The sequence below is a fragment of the Malaya genurostris genome, chromosome 2, assembly GCF_030247185.1.
Source record: "Malaya genurostris strain Urasoe2022 chromosome 2, Malgen_1.1, whole genome shotgun sequence".
Classification (NCBI taxonomy): Eukaryota; Metazoa; Arthropoda; class Insecta; order Diptera; family Culicidae; genus Malaya; species Malaya genurostris.
In genome coordinates this window covers 6851883-6865171 of record NC_080571.1, presented here as the reverse complement: position 1 = coordinate 6865171, position 13289 = coordinate 6851883, and the positions used below count along the sequence as shown (strand labels likewise).

Here is a 13289-nt window from a genome sequence, read left to right as displayed (position 1 = left end):
TAAAATAGTGCATTAACTTCTTTTCGTTCAGAAGCTTTTGGTTTCTGCGAATTTCACCACAATAATTTATAATACATGAAACATGAGTTGGCGTCAATACGCTACTTTAACCCAGTGGGAAAGTTATTTCCATCACTCCGTTTTCTACGTCAAGGCACTTCCCACTATTCAATGGATAAGGTTTATGAAATTGTTTCTGCTTCAACAAACTTACCGTTCCTACTCGGAAAAACTTCGTCTACCGGTGGAATCGAAATCGTCAACTTCCTTCCGGTGTCATTAGTGAACAATCTTCCAATTTACCACCTGCTCTCGGGGGTCATAAATTGCATCCCATCGTTCACATGATATAATGTATGAACCATTTCCTGCCACCCCCAGAAAGGGTGGTTTGTTTATCATCTCTCCATGTCGGATAAAAACAATTTATGATCGTAGTAATTATCTTTTGTTACCTACCTCCAGTTCGGTCGGAGGAAATACTCGAGTGTTGGCAAACAAAACCGGCACATTTTCACCACGTTTATAATGAACGAGCGATGATCTGTTTCGGGCTCCACCGGGTACAAGAAAGAATCATTGGAGGTGGCTCCTTCCTCCCCTGGAAAGATTACGGTCTGTGATGGTAACTAGTTCCAATCAAGTACCGGACATAAGCCCAACCACCTCTAGCAGACAGAGGCAAAAAAAAGGTGAAACATAATTTTTCTCTATTTATCGCTATACAATCTTCCAGCCTGGGGACGTGTCTAAACCGAAAATCTGTCCTTGGTTAAATGGATGTGCATGTGTAATTAGGGTTGGGTCAACTCCTCCGTGGGAAACCCATTTTTCCCGTTCCCGGCGGTTTTCTCACCACATCTTGTCCAATTTGTTCACCACCAACACCAGCGCCCTAAGCGAAACGAATTCGGTTGGATCAAGAGTAATCGATTGCCACGATTTCCGATGTCCCACCGGCGTCGGGTCGGGTTAACTGGATTTGCTAACCATGCGGGATGACGGAATGTCGACGTATTCCCTCCGAGAAAAAAATAACAGTGGAAGTGGCTGAAATGAAATTCTGATCCGTAAGCTTCGAAATCGGGAGGCTCAAGCGGATGCGGCGCGGTCCAATATCTCGATACAATCGATTATCTTCGACGCACCCGGGGCGCCTCCCTTCGAACCCCGATCGCACTCGGGGAAATCTCATCGAGTGACTGACTGACTGACTTCCAGTTGGTTGGTTCATTCACCCTCCGGGAAGCAATACCGAAAGAAAGGACTGAATGGAATTTTAATGATTTTTTTTTTCTTCTTTTCTTAAATCTAGTAGTATTGCCGAGTTAATGCGATAAGGGAATTAGGCATCTGACGAAATAATCTGTAACGGAAAATTGTTTTTTCCTTCTCCGATGTTCGACAGAAGACGATGTAGAAGTAGTACCCCGAGTTCGGAAAAATGTAGCTGGAAGTTTCCCAAAGGAATTCCATTGTGGGTGGAAGCATCTTTCCGATATTGTTTAATTGTATGCGCGGTGTTCGGCTTTCCAGGTGAGCTGAATTATAAATTTAGATTTGAAATTTTTTTTCTTCAACTCTGGAAACGGAGAAAAAAAAGAAATAATAAATTTACAACGTGCGCTCCATGGTAATCATGATCCAACTGCACGAGTTTACGTGAAAACATAACTTACTATTTTGATTTGTTTTATTTCTCAGTTTAAAGTACACATCTTCTACAATCTCGCTTGCATGATTAAATGTAATAATAATGTGTCTGAATGTGAAAAAAACTCTTTCATTTGTTTTTAGTTTCTATGATTCGAAATGCGAATTGAAAAAGCCTATGCGAAAGTGCAAAATTAAAATAGATTTCCTTCTATAGAGATGATAAAATAGCTTGAACCCAAGTGACAAATTTCTTCAATTTCCAGCTCACCAATAATGTTTGACAGAATTTGACATTTTGAATGCCAGTCAAGTAGTGTTCGGTACGTTTGAATCGTTTGAAAATGAATCAAATTCGACGATCAATTCTTCGGTTCCAGAGATATGATGATATAAGTGTCCTAAGCTGAATGTTTCTGTATTGATTGGTAGTTAAATTATATAAATCCATGGAGAAATAACTGAGTTTGAAGTGCTCAACATTGCAACAGGAAAAGGCAACACAAGCGTCATGAATGTTCCTCTTTGATGCTCATTTATATTCAAACATTTTCGGTAAACTTGAATTTTGAGTTAATTGTGTTTATCAAATACTACTGAAAATATTATTACCAATTGTTGATCATATTTCCGATGGTATGAAGCAAAAATTACTCTGATACATTAGATACAAACTGAGATGTTCACGATTAACTTCTACCCATTCTTCTGCAGAGTAAATTTTGAAATGGCTCCCTATAATAAAGGAAGACGTATTCACGTCAAAACCTTTCCAAAAGCACTATGAAAATCGTTATAATTTTTACCTGCGTGTGGAAATAATTAGAAACGTCACAGGCTTGCTTGGCCAAATTCATTTTAATTCGTGAGTGAAGGTTCATTCTTTTTATTTGGACAGGTCGGTGCTTCTTTCGAAATCTGTATGTGATCAACGTGAACATTCGATTACATAACAGTGCTCTTCCACTGACTACCATACAATGAAAACTATCAAATGAGTATAGAGTGATTTTTTGAGTGATTGGAGATGAACTGTGCATTCTTATTTAAAGCAGGTAAACAAAGTCGATTGACTGAGCAAAGGCAAGCTGAAAATGAATGAAGAAATTCTTCAATATCATTGATCTTTTTTCGATTGATATTGATATTTCAGCTCACTGGTCAGTTATATAGAGATAATGTTAATACTAATTACAATGAAAATATTTTTAATTGGCTTCACCTGTTGGGTAGCTGAAAAGCACAAAACCTAGCCTGGGTTTTTGACATATATTTAAATTATTTATATTACGACCTCTGTCGTCTCTGCCAAGCAGTTCAATTTTTAATTGTAGCTTCTGCTTAGTGGTTTAAATTAAACTACTCGGTGCACATGGCAGTTCGATTTGAACTGCTAAAGCCCTGATAAGCCGAAGGCGAAACGCGAAGAAAACGGTATGAAGTATGTGCTGGTTATATCGGTGCATGAAGAATACAATCCTCAAGTTGGAAGCGAAATCAAGGAACATCCCGAATATTTCATCATTTGTGTAAGAACAAAATTGAAGAGTAGTAACCTTCGATTCCTAATGAATTCAGACGGACTTACTAGAAATAATATAGCCGAAATTGCGATTTTGGTGATATTAATGAGAATCAATTATCGAAGCAAGAGCTTTTCACTGCACTTAAAATAATTTAAGTGGTCTGGTCCTGGCGGAGTAGCACCGATACTATTGAAAAAAATGGAATAACAATATTACCATTAGGAGTGTTTCTATCTTTGAATTAGGTTTAAAATTAGACATACACAGCTCGAAAAATTCTTGTGATTTTACATCATATTTCATATTTCACACAAATTTATATTCAAGAACATGTAAAATTGTGTGATTTGAAAATTACATGGCTTTAAAATGAATTGAATAAAAATCAAAAGATCAACAGCAACCACGCGACTTGAACCGAAAAAAACATTAGATCACAAAGCACACCAGTTACTCGACTGAGCCACAGAAGCACATATCTGCTTGGCTGGTAAATCGTGCATATAAATTCGAAAATTCTCACTTGCTAACCGAGTGCAAATTACACTCGGAACCAGTAAATTTCTGTACGAATGGAATATTGCGTCATTTCAGAAGTTAAGTAGTTATGAATTGTATCGTTTGTAGAATTATGTCACCTGTGAAATTCAAAATTTTTTTCTGTGTACGTTATTATTGAGTACATGCTGTTTATTTATTTATTTTAATGTGGAACACATTTTTGTTTTCTATATAGGGGTGCAAATTACAAACTCAAGAGAAACACACGTAGAAATGCGGTCAGGTTTTTAACAATTACAGCTCAGTCAATTTTGTATAAATTATTAATATTATGTCACCATTTGATTGAAAATATTTCTACGTATTGGTTTAAATGTTCATAACCATGTATTTTTAATGGTATATCATTGAAATGTTGATTAATAGCTAGCAGTGCCCTAATTTGTCTGCGAAAAATCTCCGGCATATCGGATTTCCCTGCCATAGTCGACGGTTTTGAAGGAGTAAGCGATATATCAAAGGGAAAGCATCGCTCTGATTGGTCAATCGATGCAAAAACGAAGCTGTTGGAAGCACGCGAATCTAAAAATAGAAGTGAAATTATAGCTAACGTTTCAGTCCTACGCGTAGCATGCTAGAGGTAGGTTGTTGCTAGACAGCAAGACAAAAAGTGCCATAAAATGATTTGAAGCTTTAATTGGTATGCTTTAGTATTGTTTCATGCAAGATCGGATGAAATTCCATGTTATATCGTTCCGCCTGAGAAATTGACAACTACCCCAGGGTAAATTTTAAGGGGAATAAGATTAGTTTCTAATTTATATAAGATGAACTCGATTGATAATGAGAAAAAGTTTATCGCTTCAACCGAAATCGCAGAATGGTAGTAATGGTAGAGAAACGCAATAAAAATAACTGCTTGAATACAAAACTTGAACACAAGCTTGGCAAAGGAAAGCTTAAATATCGATATCTGTATCGCAAGCATGTACAAACATATAATTGCATACATTTGGGCTATTGATGTTGTTTCGTCGGCTACAAAACAAACACAAATCATAACAAATAGAGTCTATATTCAGAGTTCGCGTGTTCGGTGTTGGTTCCTAATAAAGATCAATCTAAGCAGGCTCTCGTGCATTTGCGGATTCAAAAGTGTGACGATTAATTGAAAATGTCGATCATTCGAAATTTTGGTTGCCTTGTTCCACATCAATGGCACGAACAACCCCATGGGGCTGATCCTTGTAGTTTTTTATTGTTGACCACAGACAAAAAATGGCTATAATGGTTTCTACGATTTGGTTTCAATTTTTTTTATTCGTTTCCTAGACATAGTTAGATCGATTTTTGGCAGTTTTAGTTGTAAAAGCGCATCATTTGAACAACAGGATCATTTTTGGAATAATTTGTCTTATTTTTGCCGAGGCGGCTTTATAAAATTTTAGTTGTGAAATCAATGATTCAGATTGTATTCGTTGAGAAATAATATCGCTCATAGAGATAAAGCATTATAGTTTTGCGCAGTTCTTGGAGTGTTTGTGAGTTTAAGAGCATACAACGTGCTTCATATTTATTTATTTATTTATTTATGATAGAAGAGGGAATGCAGTCCAGTTGAGCCTAAGAAGCGCATGCAGTAGACAATATTTTTGAACTCATTCGATACGTTCTTCGGGGTGCATGGGTTCCATCTATGCTGCAATAATTCATTGGTCTGACATAAGTTGTATATAATAATTTCATTGTGTAAGGGTCCTGGGAATAACGACTGAGGCGTTTAACGAAACCTAAAATACTATTTGTTTTATTGGCAATTGTATTATAATGCTCCACGAAAAATACGCCTAGGTCTCTTATAATTTTATATTTCTGTACCGGATAATTTCTTAAATATATGTCAAAAGAAGGAATCATAATGCTTCTACTAAACGATATTGAACTTCGTTTCTGACCGCTTAGTTGGGGTGAGTTTTTGTTGCACCAAATAGTGAATACGTAGATTTCATCTAAGAATCAGGGTGGAAAGCAAATAGCCGATTTCAATTTTCCGGTTGCGAGATAAAAATTCCCGGATTTTGGAATTGCTTCAAATCGCTTCTTTTTAGATTTTTTCCTTTAATTCTAATTTTCTTTCTAAATTCCTTCAATAATAAATTTTCCTTTAATTCAAGCCTTAAACAGATATCCCACGTCCAACAAAGAACATTATAATAGACCCGGTTATTAAGGATTGAAATACTTTGTGGATATCTCGATGCATAAATAGAAAATATTCATTACTACTAGTGCATATAAGATACATACAGCCTTTTTTTAGTCATCTAGGGGTTTTGTTTACACCTAACGATACCTTTCGAGCGCATATGCCTGTTTTTATTATTATATATGATAACAAAATATGATAAACCAACAAGTAAAATAAATCAGAAATTTTAAAGCATTTTGTACAGAGCTTTCTTCGTTTCTTCCGAAAGTACAAGTGAAACTCTCAGTACGGCGGTAAAATTATAAACGGTATGATGACACAGCGAACCTAAAACAATATTGTCATTGTCAAGGCTTCGGCCATGGTACAACAAATTGTCATACAGACATACGCTGTTTCAATTATGGTAATTCGCTTGCAAACAAGTCTAATGAACAATATGTCATGATCTGATTGTAATGGAAACCATAAAACCAATTATTAACAATATCCTATCAGACAAAAATAAAAAATTCTCATGTTATAAAATTTATAACAAAATCATTAGATGTACATATACCTGAGATTTAGCAAAACCGTTCGGCTACCACGGCTGGCTCTTCTAGAACACCATTTTTTTTCTAATGTATCTGTTAGTCAATAAACAATAGGTCCGTCATGTCATCACATTTTTGAAATGCAGCATGTTTACGATTACAATGCGTTGATGAGCAATCATCTACCAATAATATTCAGGGTTTCAAATTAAGCAATGATTATTTCTATTAGTTTTATACAATACCACTTCAGAGGCAATCGGCTAGGATACAGACATTATATCCAAAGCAACCCTGAAATTTTATTGAAAATTTTTCCGATGTTACCCTGAGACTTTGCCATCAATTTTGCAAGTGTGTTGAATAATTATTCTAAACTAAATCCAACATAAGTATCCACATTATTCTTATTTTTCAAAATGTTCATTGTTCTGTTATGGTAACAACTAAGAAATCTCTGATGCTTCCTGATTTATTTAAAGCTACTGTTAAACCATTAAACATTCCATTTCTAATGGAATGTTCAACATAGAACCTGTGTAGGACAATAAGTTGTTTCAATTACAAAATTGGGTATTGTTTCCTACTTTTAACTTGTTGAAAAAAAAATCATCAGCTGTTACTCATATTTGAGCAAGTAATACTTACCCGGATTTTTACTCAAATTTCTGACTTTTTCCCGGTTTTTCCCGGTGAACCCAAATTCCCGATTTTTTCCCGGTTTTCTAGATTTTTTCGGTCACTTGCACCCTGAGGAATATCTTCAGCATTTCTTACTTCCATAAATGACATCATGTCGTCTGCATATACAAATACTTTTAGTTTGGATTGAGTAGGAAGGAAATGTCGTTTACGTACAAGATAAAAAGAAGAGGGCCTAAATGTGAACCCTGGGGGAATACCCGAAGTAACATTTACTGATTTTGAGTATGTGTTTTGATAGAGTACAATTTGTTTACAAATCATGTTTTAGATTCAAGTCATTCCAAAAGTTTTTGTTCAATGCGAAATTTTTTTTCTAAATTTTGAATAGTTATAATAGTGTGTTAATTCTGTCGAAAGATTTGTTGAAGTCAGTGTATAGGGTTTCAACATAGTTCCCATTGTACATTGCTGTCAAAATAAATGCAATCACTGTGAAAACCGACTTTTCAACCTAGCTATTTTTGTAATATACCATTCGACTCAGCTCGACGAACGGAGCAAGTGTCTGTGTTTGTCTGTATATGTGTGTATGTATGTGTATGTATGCGTGTATGTGAACAAATGTGCACTCGATTTTCTTGGAGATGGCTGGACCGATTTTCAAAAACTTAGATTCAGATGAAGGTTACTATCGAATTTTACCCGGATCGGTCTACCGGTTCGAGAGTAACGGGGTAAAATGTGCAAAAAAAATGAAAAAAAGTGGACCGGATTTTCTCAGAGAAAGCTCAACCCATTTTCTTCAACTATTATTTCAACTCATATAGAAAGGTTATGCAATCACTGTTAAAACCGATTTTTGAACCGAGGCCCGGAGGACCGAGTGTCATATACCATTTGACTCAGTTCGTCGAGTAAGCAAAATGTTTTTATGTGTGTATGTGTGTTTATGTGTGTATGTATGTAAAATTTTTTGGACTCATTTTTCTCGGAGATGGCTGAACCGATTTTCATAAACTTAGATTCAAATTAAAGTACGACGCCGTTCTGTTGACCAAATGTCATCATAGACGCTCGAGGAGGCACGAAATAGGAACTTGTGAGGACTTAGTTATCTCACCATTTGACGACCCGAGCTCAAAGTCTTGATGTATTCATCCGATATTAGAAATTTGCCTAAAAGGGTATACTTTTTTTGTTTCCATTATAGAGATTTTAACCTTAAGATCATTAGCTTCTTCGGGCCAGAAAAGTAAGGATATACTTTTTTGTATGACCTATACCTAAAATCAGTAGGAACAATATGGAATAATAGTTTTTCAACAGAAAGTTTCTTTCCATCAATGTCTACATTTTTGTTTTTATTTTATGATTTTTTTTGCCAATTTGGTCCCTCAATATTTCATAAACTTAAAAAAGCTGATCATTGCTTGGGAACATTGGAGCCAATGTTTCGCGTGCAGAGGTTCATGCTGTCATTTTCAATGTCAGCATGATACAAATATCAGCGTACTGAAAAAACTAATTAGGCAAACGAAACCTAAAGTTCTTGTATCATTTTATTGTCAGATAAAAAATCCTCAAATTTCGATATATTTTTGACCAAATCTGGAAGAATCTCTCGTAGACAATCAAATTCGATCGAGCGGTACAGAGTTGATAAAACCAACGTCAAAACGTGCTTTGGGCAGCTATCGAGACCGAAATATTCTACGACAAAAGGAAATCTGGCAGAGTTTTTCAAGCACAAAATTACCAGTCGAAGTATGCTCTTACATCGCAATTGGGACCATCCACAAAGAAATTAATATACTGTTAAATAACACAATTGATCCGTTCAGTTTTGGGAGGATTTAGTATCTTACCAATATGGAAAAATAGCCATGGAGTGATATGCGGCGAACAATTCTATGCCATTCGACTCAACTCGACGAAATCTGCAAGATTTCTGTGTGGGTACACTAAATTTTACCAGAGATGACTGGGCCTATCTGAACAATCCTAGGCTTGTTTGAAAACTACTAATGGCTCATTGATCAAAACTAAAATGCAAAAGGAGAACACTTCTCATTCCGGAGATATATTGGCATAAATGACGTAACCGGCATACCACACTGCTTTTTTTCTATTCCCTAAATTATTTCGGAGATGACTAAACCGGGTCCCAAAATCTTAGGCAATCTTAGGCACTTCCCACAAGAAGACTTTTGGAAAGAGATTCTGTTATTTGCACTAAGATCGTAATGAAAATTCTATTTAAATTACATTCCTCAATTCCGCGATTTGCAGGGAAAATTGTAAACCTAATTCTTATGCGGATCCGATTTCCGTTTCTAAATTTATAGAAGAGAAAACAAAATTTGAATTACTGTAAATAGTAAGTTTTGTTAGTTGATAACTAAACAAACTGTCCTGTTTTCTTTAAAAAATCAAGGTTTCAATAAGTCAATAGAGCTGACGTATCTAATTATCGTGGGATAGCTGCACTATACGCCGTGTCTAAGTTACTTGAAAATATAGTTAACTAGCTGACCCGTCGAACTTCGTCTCGCCCAAAAATTACTTGTTCGAATTTATGTTTTTTTAGGAGAGCAGAATTGTCAAACGACTGAGTGGTTAACGCTTCTTTCCAATATTTTTCTAATTACTTAACCTACAATCAATGGAATTCGACACACATTCGCTTTAGACCAAAAAGGAAACATCACCAAAAATTAATGTGAAACTTTGAAATACTTGTCAGATTGTCATCCCATCCTTTGAGTCAAAGCACTGAACAAAGAGCCTTCTCTAATGGCTTCGACATAATAGACGTTTTCTCTTCCAGATGTGATTCTTGCTTCCTGTAATCGATAAAAAAGCTCCTTAAACAGCATTTTGTATTGATAAACTTTATACAATGTTGAAGTGTTTCTTTTCTAGAGTTGTTCATTTGGTGAAGTATGATATTTTTACAATTTATATTTAGCCCAAGTAACCAAAAGTTTGTAAAAGAAAGATTTAGCTTAAGCTGCATATATTCATTCCGCCATACATTTAGTAAGCAATAATTTTGATACTCATTTAAGCACGTGGCTCGAAATGAAGAATCACATGAACCAAGTATGCATGTGAAATCTTTACACAAAACAACTCGTTTCGCGCCAAACGAATTTTTCTACGATCTAGATCGTAGATCTAGCAATCATTGGCAACTTTTTCAACGGAAAATTCCATTGTCCATACAAAACAACTTTATGGATTTTTCCCACTTTTCCGGCAAATTTTTCTATTTTTTTTTTTTTGATGTACGAACTCGGTGGGGGTTATTTGGGTTAATAAAAAAAAAGAATCATGTAAATCCGTCCATCCGTTCTTAAGTGATGCGGTTACAAAGAATGATCTCTGCATTTTTATATATAGATTTATATCAAAACGTTCACCTACAACGAACTTATTGTCCAAAACATCTTTTATGATTCGATCTCTGAGAGCACGTCTTCAGATTGACGCTATTTATACGGATCTCTCCGTAGCTTTCGACAAGATAAACCACCAAATTGCAATTGCAAAACTCTAACTCTAGTCGGTGGTCACGTGGGATCATTTTTATTCTTGCTCTATCTCAATGATCTCAACTTTCTATTGAAATGCCAAAATTGATTGATTTAACATTGTCCACAAAAACTAATAAAACTGAAATTGAAACCAAATCGAAACGTGTTTTAAATCGGTCGATCCACCTGACCTTTTCCGATCTAGTTTGTGTAAGCGTATTCAAATGTTTTGTCTTCTAGCCTCATCAGAATGTCATTGATTACAAATCGCGCTTGGTACTCAAATATCACCTTCGAAGCCGTAGTTAATTTCGTTAATGTTAACAATAAAGAGCCTGTGAACCCTGTTCAATACAAAAGTTCAACTTTTACAATGGAATGCTAAACCATAAGCTTAGCTTATGTTTCACAAAATGGAGACGTAAGATTATTTGTAAATCACCAATCGTCTGTGTCTTCATAACAATATGAAAAGTTTTACTGTTTCAATGAGGGATCACACATTAAAAAAATCTAAACCTAATGGACAAAACTTCAAAAAACAAATTGTGATATGTTTGATGATTTTAGAAGTATATCAAAACGGATAATGGAAACAATATAAAATCTTAACACTGATGTGCCTGAATACCGCCCCATCGTGAACATACGATTTCATGCTTTCGGACCTTCTGGGAAACAGAGCGAACTCTTTCTTGCTAGCTTTCACCAGCCAAAGTAACTAGTTTAGTTTGAATTAAAAATCAACAACTGTGACGAGATACCTTTTTGGGGGAGAAGAGCAAGGAAAAGTTAACCTAACCCAAAAGTGACAGAAAACTTGTAACTGAATCAGGTCTCGAATCAGGACTAATTCGAATCACATATGTCGAAGAATCCCGGCGGACGGAGACCATTCATCAAAAAATAAATATATTTCGAGAATGAAAGAAACTCAATTTCGAAGCATTTTATTGTTCTATCATCTCCCCAATCCCAATCCCAACGGACCATCGCTTCATTACACAAAATTGTCGAAAATTAAAGAACAACAACAATGTCATTTTTCTGCTGGATCGTACCCCCAGTAGCCCAGCGTTTCTCGGTAGCAGAAGTTGCCTTGAACTTGGAAATGAACATGGATCAAACGAATCCACAGTGAATTTCCTTTTCCATCGGATGTCAATTCCCTTAACGGCGTCCTCGAGACGACGAAGACGACGACGGGAGCTTCTAAACAAAAAACAATCAGTCCCCTTTGTGCGTTCTGGGATAAGAGTTTGAGTTTTTTTTTCATTCAGGTTCTTTTGAAAAATTATAAAAGGATCTTTCTTACGTTTTTTTTTTGTTCCTTCCTTCCAACTTGATGGACTGCGTCTATTCCAAATTCTGCTAATTCATTAGCTGGTTTTTCTTCCCCTCTTGCCACTGTGTCCACTTCTCCGGTTTCAACTTCGATATTTCAAATGCCGCAATCACTCAGCTGTCAAAAAACTGGTCCAACATCCACATTTTTGTCACGTTTTATATTCACCCGCGGTACCGTTTGGACTCGCCAGAATAAATCCACCAACGCACCAACATTTCACTCGTTAGCATTTTTTTCTTTCCTGGCGCTATCTTCTTTCCACAAATGGTTCTATCTGTGTTTGCGGAAAAATTTCACGTTTTTGCTTGTTTCGCGCGTACAACCACGGCAAAATTGAATAATCAGATGACTTCCTTTACTAGCTGTCGTCAGAGGCGACAACAGAAAAAAAAGAACCGTCAGCCGCCGGCGGAACTTCTACTCCTCAGAGTCGCACGAAAAAAATAAACATGGCAATTCAGACATTTTTTTTTTCTGGTCGGAATGAAACCTTGAGTCACCCCCAACTTGGTATCAGTCGGTCTGACCGGGAAGTTGTTTTTGGCTCTTTGCTTTATGCCGGGTTTGTTTGTTTCACTTCACTAATCCCAGTGGAGATACAAAAACAATGAGTGATATTTTTGTTTTCGCTTGTCACATTCCTTGTTCTCTACACGCTGCTGTCACATGCTGGAATTGCTGGTGTTTTACCCGCAACACGCCAAAGAAAACTGCGGAATTACATAAAACACTCTCATGGGAAGCTAGCTGTCAAATTTATCCGGTTTCGGTAGTAAAATCCTGAGAAACGGAATGCATTTCGTATGACGGGTGAATGACCATTACAAAAAACAACGGACCTTCGTGGGATTGAATAGCAAATCACAATCACGTTCCAACGGGGCTGGAATACGAAAACGTTCCACCGGGACGCGGATCAATTCACCGGAACGAATCAAAGACTACGCGACCAGAACGCGACAGGATGACGAGATTCATACGCCTCGCACTACTGGTAGTGGGAATTTTCCCCCGAACCGACCGTTCAACATGTCTGGCTCTGACTGGGCGCTCAAGGATCCTTACCGCACGGTTGGCTACTTTCATCCCGATCATATTCAGATGCAATCTCAACAGCAGCTCGTTTTGGCAAGGGCTCTCATTTCCGGTGTGAGAAAATGTGCGTCTTCTCGATTCTCTTTTGCAGGAAGCTGTCACTGTTCGGCTACTGTTCGTTGGTAGGTTACCTACCAAGCAGTTTGCTTCGTAACGGCGGTAACGCGTTTTTCCGTCTACTGAACTGGAGATAGGCGATCTCTCACGAAAGCTCTTGCTCTCGTTCGCTCTCTCTTTTTT

The 13289-nt window shown here is 36.6% G+C and overlaps 1 protein-coding gene across 4 annotated transcripts in view; it reads right to left on the bottom strand.

Annotated features, from left to right (window-relative positions):
* LOC131431647 (uncharacterized) overlaps positions 1–13012 on the bottom strand; it is a 499018-nt gene extending 486006 nt beyond the window's left edge. For all 4 annotated transcript variants that reach the window (XM_058597479.1, XM_058597484.1, XM_058597480.1 and 1 more), the window contains exon 1: positions 11922–13012. The gene's annotated coding sequence lies outside the window, so the exon portion shown is untranslated. The remainder of the gene's footprint in view (positions 1–11921) is intronic.
* Between the last annotated feature and the right edge of the window lie 277 nt (positions 13013–13289).